The sequence below is a fragment of the Morus notabilis genome, unplaced genomic scaffold (assembly GCF_000414095.1).
Source record: "Morus notabilis unplaced genomic scaffold, ASM41409v2 Scaffold184, whole genome shotgun sequence".
In the NCBI taxonomy this organism is placed as follows: domain Eukaryota; kingdom Viridiplantae; phylum Streptophyta; class Magnoliopsida; order Rosales; family Moraceae; genus Morus; species Morus notabilis.
In genome coordinates, this window is record NW_010387636.1 from 777,431 (window position 1) to 784,514 (window position 7,084).

The window sequence follows — 7,084 nt, forward strand, 5'->3', positions numbered from 1 at the left end:
CTCAATTTTATTTTATTTTATTTTTCAAGGAAGAAAAATGAAGAAAATCATAAGAAATTGAGTATTCATCAAAAAATGGTTCCGCTTGTTCTATTAATTCATAAAAATCATATATTCATTTTAGAGCGCAAAACATAAATAGAAATATAAATTGTTGACCCATCCCGGGCCTTGGGTACCCCACTACGCGGGCCGAGAACTTTTTAACAGCGTTTGACTTTTATTTGTCATTTTCTAAGGCCATTTTTCCAGCATGCCTAGAAACACATAAGGATCGTGTCTGCAAAATGTTTTTTAACTGTTTCACATCAATTTTATTTTATTTTATTTATCAAAGATGAAAAATAAAGAAAATCATAAAAAATAGAATATTCATACAAAATGGTGTCACTTGTTGCAATAATTCCTAAAAATTGCATATTCAGTTTGGAATATAAAACATAAGTAAAAATATAAATGTTTGACCCATCCCGGCCCATGGTCGCCTCACTATGCGGGTCAGGGATTTTTAACATTGTTTTATTTTTTCTATCATTTTGTGAGGCCATTTTTTGCAAGTATGCCGTAAAAAATGTAAGGATCGTGTCTGCAAAATTTCATAATTTTTTGACGTCATTTTTATTTTCTTTTATTTTCTTTTATTTTTCACAGACGACAAATAAAGAAAATCATAAAAAAAAAGAATATTCATTAAAAAAATGGTGCCGCATATTGAATTAATTCCCAAAAATTGAATGTTAATTTTAGAATGCAAAATATAAATAAAAATGTAAATTTTTTACCCATGCCGGCCCCTGGGCGCCCCACTACATGGGTGGGGGGCTTTTTGACAGCGTTTTTCATTTTTTTCTAATTTTTTGAGGCCATTTTATATGGGCATGCTCAGAAAAATGTAAGGACCGTGTCTGTAAAATTTCATTATTATTTGACATCAATTTTATTTTATTTTATTTTTCAAGGAAGAAAAATGAAGACAATCATAAGAAATAGAGTATTCATCAAAAAATGGTGCCGCTTGTTCTATTAATTCCTAAAAATCATATATTCATTTTAGAGCGCAAAACATAAATAGCAATATAAATTGTTGACCCACCCAGGGCCTTGGGTACCCCACTACGCGGGCCGGGGACTTTTTAACAACGTTTTACTTTTATTTGTCATTTTTTGAGGCCATTTTTCCAGCATGCCTAGAAACACGTAAGGATCGTGTCTGCATAATGTTTTTTAATTGTTTCACGTTAATTTTATTTTCTTTTATTTTTCAAAGATGAAAAATAAAAAAAATCATAAAAAATAGAATATTCATAAAAAATGGTGTCACTTGTTGCAATAATTCCTAAAACTTGTATATTCATTTTGGAATGTAAAACGTAAGTAAAAATATAAATGTTTGACCCATCCCGGCCCATGGTCGCCTCACTATGCGGGTCGGGGATTTTTAACAGTGTTTTATTTTTTCTATCATTTTGTGAGGCCATTTTTTGCAAGTATGCCCTAAAAAATGTAAGGATCGTGTCTGCAAAATTTCATAATTTTTTGACGTCGTTTTTATTTTCTTTTATTTTTCACAGACGACAAATAAAGAAAATCATAAAAAATAGAATATTCATTTAAAAAAATGTGCCGCATATCGAATTAATTCCCAAAAATTGAATGTTAATTTTAGAATGCAAAATATAAATAAAAATATAAATTTTTGACCCATGCCGGCCCTTGGGCGCCCCACTATATGGGTGGGGGGCTTTTTGACAGCGTTTTTCCTTTTTCTTCTAATTTTTTGAGGCCATTATATATGGGCATGCTTAGAAAAATGTAAAGACCGTGTCTGTAAAATTTCATTATTGTTTGACCTCAATTTTATCTTATTTTATTTTTCATGGAAGAGAAATGAAGAAAATCATAAGAAATTGAGTATTCATCAAAAAATGGTGCCGCTTGTTCTATTAATTCCTAAAAATCATATATTCATTTTAGAGCGCAAAACATAAATAGAAATATAAATTGTTGACCCATCCCGGGCCTTGGGTACCCCACTACGCGGGCCGGGGACTTTTTAACAGCGTTTTACTTTTATTTGTCATTTTTTAGGCCATTTTTCCAACATGCCTAGAAACACGTAAGGATCGTGTCTGCAAAAAGTTTTTTAATTGTTTCACGTCAATTTTATTTTATTTTATTTTTCAAAGATGAAAAATAAAGAAAATCATAAAAAATAGAATATTCATAAAAAATGGTGTAACTTGTTGCAATAATTCCTAAAAATTGTATATTCATTTTGGAATGTAAAACATAAGTAAAAATATAAATGTTTGACCCATCCCGGCCCATGGGCGCCTCACTATGCGGGTCGGGGATTTTTAACAGTGTTTTATTTTTTCTATCATTTTGTGAGGCCATTTTTTGCAAGTACGCCCTAAAAAATGTAAGGATCGTGTGTGTAAAATTTCATAATTTTTGACGTCGTTTTTATTTTCTTTTATTTTTCACAGACGACAAATAAAGAAAATCATAAAAAATAGAATATTCATTAAAAAAATGGTGCTGCATATTGAATTAATTTCCAAAAATTGAATGTTAATTTTAGAATGCAAAATATCAATAAAAATGTAAATTTTTTACACGTGCCGGCCCCTGAGCGCCCCACTACGTGGCTGCGGGCTTTTTGACAGCATTTTTCCTTTTTTTCTAATTTTTTGAGGCCATTTTATATGGGCATGCTCAGAAAAATGTAAGGACCGTGTCCGTAAAATTTCATTATTGTTTGACTTCAATTTTATTTTATTTTATTTTTCAAGGAAGAAAAATGAAGAAAATCATAAGAAATAGAGTATTCATCAAAAAATTGTGCTGCTTGTTCTATTAATTCCTAAAAATCATATATTCATTTTAGAGCGCAAAACATAAATAGAAATATAAATTGTTGACCCATCCAGGGCCTTGGGTACCCCCTACGCTGGCCGGAGACTTTTTAACAGCGTTTTACTTTTATTTGTCATTTTTTGAGGCCATTTTTCCAGCATGCATAGAAACACGTAAGGATCGTGTCTGTACAATGTTTTTTAATTGTTTCACGTCAATTTTATTTTCTTTTATTTTTCAAAGATGAAAAATAAAGAAAATCATAAAAAATAGAATATTCATAAAAAATGGTGTCACTTGTTGCAATAATTCCTAAAAATTGTATATTCATTTTGGAATGTAAAACATAAGTAAAAATATAAATGTTTGACCCATCCCGGCCCATGGTCGCCTCACTATGCGGGTCGGAGATTTTTAACAGTGTTTTATTTTTTCCATCATTTTGAGAGGCCATTTTTTGCAAGTATGCCCTAAAAAATGTAAGGATCGTGTCTGGAAAATTTCATAATTTTTTGACGTCGTTTTTATTTTCTTTTATTTTTCACAGACGACAAATAAAGAAAATCATAAAAAATAGAATATTCATTAAAAAAATGGTGCTGCATATTGAATTAATTTCCAAAAATTGAATGTTAATTTTAGAATGCAAAATATAAATAAAAATATAAATTTTTGACCCATGTCGGCCCCTGGGCGCCCCACTACATGTGTGGGGGGCTTTTTGACAGCGTTTTTCCTTTTTTTTCAAATTTTTTGAGGCCATTTTATACGGGCATGCTCAGAAAAATGTAAAGTGTCTGTAAAATTTCATTATTGTTTGACCTCAATTTTATTTTATTTTATTTTTCAAGGAAGAAAAATGAAGAAAATCATAAGAAATAGAGTATTCATCAAAAAATGGTTCCGCTTGTTCTATTAATTCATAAAAATCATATATTCATTTTAGAGCGCAAAACATAAATAGAAATATAAATTGTTGACCCATCCCGGGCCTTGGGTACCCCACTACGCGGGCCGGGAACTTTTTAACAGCGTTTTACTTTTATTTGTCATTTTTTAAGGCCATTTTTCCAGCATGCCTAGAAACACATAAGGATCGTGTCTGCAAAATGTTTTTTAACTGTTTCACATCAATTTTATTTTATTTTATTTTTCAAAGATGAAAAATAAAAATAATCATAAAAAATAGAATATTCATAGAAAATGGTGTCACTTGTTGCAATAATTCCTAAAAATTGCATATTCATTTTGGAATATAAAACATAAGTAAAAATATAAATGTTTGACCCATCCCGGCCCATGGTCGCCTCACTATGCGGGTCAGGGATTTTTAACAGTGTTTTATTTTTTCTATCATTTTGTGAGGCCATTTTTTGCAAGTATGCCGTAAAAAATGTAAGGATCGTGTCTGTAAAATTTTATTATTTTTTGACGTCGTTTTTATTTTCTTTTATTTTTCACAGACGACAAATAAAGAAAATCATAAAAAAAAGAATATTCATTAAAAAAATGGTGCTGCATATTGAATTAATTCCCAAAAATTGAATGTTAATTTTAGAATGCAAAATATAAATAAAAATGTAAATTTTTTACCCATGCCGGCCCCTGGGCGCCCCACTACATGGGTGGGGGGCTTTTTGACAGCGTTTTTCATTTTTTTCTAATTTTTTGAGGCCATTTTATATGGGCATGCTCAGAAAAATGTAAGGACCGTGTCTGTAAAATTTCATTATTATTTGACATCAATTTTATTTTATTTTATTTTTCAAGGAAGAAAAATGAAGACAATCATAAGAAATAGAGTATTCATCAAAAAATGGTGCCGCTTGTTCTATTAATTCCTAAAAATCATATATTCATTTTAGAGCGCAAAACATAAATAGCAATATAAATTGTTGACCCACCCAGGGCCTTGGGTACCCCACTACGCGGGCCGGGGACTTTTTAACAGCGTTTTACTTTTATTTGTCATTTTTTGAGGCCATTTTTCCAGCATGCCTAGAAACACGTAAGGATCGTGTCTCCATAATGTTTTTTAATTGCTTCACGTCAATTTTATTTTCTTTTATTTTTCAAAGACGAAAAATAAAAAAAAATCATAAAAAATAGAATATTCATAAAAAATGGTGTCACTTGTTGCAATAATTCCAAAAAATTGTATATTCATTTTGGAATGTAAAACGTAAGTAAAAATATAAATGTTTGACCCATCCCGGCCCATGGTCGCCTCACTATGCGGGACGGGGATTTTTAACAGTGTTTTATTTTTTCTATCATTTTGTGAGGCCATTTTTTGCAAGTATGCCCTAAAAAATGTAAGGATCGTGTCTGTAAAATTTCATAATTTTTCGACGTCGTTTTTATTTTCTTTTATTTTTCACAGACGACAAATAAAGAAAATCATAAAAAATAGAATATTCATTAAAAAAATTATGCCGCATATCGAATTAATTCCCAAAAATTGAATGTTAATTTTAGAATGCAAAATATAAATAAAAATATAAATTTTTGACCCATGCCGGCCCCTGGGCGCCCCACTATATGGGTGGGGGGCTTTTTGACAGCGTTTTTCCTTTTTCTTCTAATTTTTTGAGGCCATTATATAAGGGCATGCTCAGAAAAATGTAAAGACCGTGTCGGTAAAATTTCATTATTGTTTGACCTCAATTTTATTTTATTTTATTTTTCAAGGAAGAGAAATGAAGAAAATCATAAGAAATTGAGTATTCATCAAAAAATGGTGCCGCTTGTTCTATTAATTCCTAAAAATCATATATTCATTTTAGAGTGCAAAACATAAATAGAAATATAAATTGTTGACCCATCCCGGGCCTTGGGTTCCGCACTACGCGGGCCGGGGACTTTTTAACAGCGTTTTACTTTTATTTGTCATTTTTTAGGCCATTTTTCCAACATGCCTTGAAACACGTAAGGATCGTGTCTGCAAAATTTTTTTAATTGTTTCACGTCAATTTTATTTTATTTTATTTTTCAAAGATGAAAAATAAAGAAAATCATAAAAAATAGAATATTCATAAAAAATGGTGTAACTTGGTGCAATAATTCCTAAAAATTGTATATTCATTTTGCAATGTAAAACATAAGTAAAAATATAAATGTTTTACCCATCCCGGCCCATGGGCGCCTCACTTTGCGGGTCGGGGATTTTTAACAGTGTTTTATTTTTTTTATCATTTTGTGAGGCCATTTTTTGCTGGTATGCCCTAAAAAATATAAGGATCGTGTCTGGAAAATTTCGTAATTTTTTGACGTCGTTTTTATTTTCTTTTATTTTTCACAGACGACAAATAAAGAAAATCATAAAAAATAGAATATTCATTAAAAAAATGGTGCCGCATATTGAATTAATTCCCAAAAATTGAATGTTAATTTTAGAATGCAAAATATAAATAAAAATATAAATTTTTGACCCATGTCGGCCCCTGGGCGCCCCACTACATGTGTGGGGGGCTTTTTGACAGCGTTTTTCCTTTTTTTTCAAATTTTTTGAGGCCATTTTATACGGGCATGCTCAGAAAAATGTAAAGTGTCTGTAAAATTTCATTATTGTTTGACCTCAATTTTATTTTATTTTATTTTTCAAGGAAGAAAAATGAAGAAAATCATAAGAAATAGAGTATTCATCAAAAAATGGTGCTGCTTGTTCTATTAATTCTTAAAAATCATATATTCATTTTAGAGCGCAAAACATAAATAGAAATATAAATTGTTGACCCAACCCGGGCCTTGGGTACCCCACTACGCGGGCCGGGGACTTTTTAACAATGTTTTACTTTTATTTGTCATTTTTTGAGGCCATTTTTCCAGCATGCCTAGAAACACGTAAGGATCGTGTCTGCACAATGTTTTTTAATTGTTTCACGTCAATTTTATTTTCTTTTATTTTTCAAAGATGAAAAATACAGAAAATCATAAAAAATAGAATATTCATAAAAAATGGTGTCACTTGTTGCAATAATTCCTAAAAATTGTATATTCATTTTGGAATGTAAAACATAAGTAAAAATATAAATGTTTGACCCATCCCGGCCCATGGTCGCGTCACTATACGGGTCGGGGATTTTTAACAGTGTTTTATTTTTTCTATCATTTTGTGAGGCCATTTTTTGTTGGTATGCCCTAAAAAATGTAAGGATCGTTTCTGGAAAATTTCATAATTTTTTGACGTCGTTTTTATTTTCTTTTATTTTTCACAGACGACAAA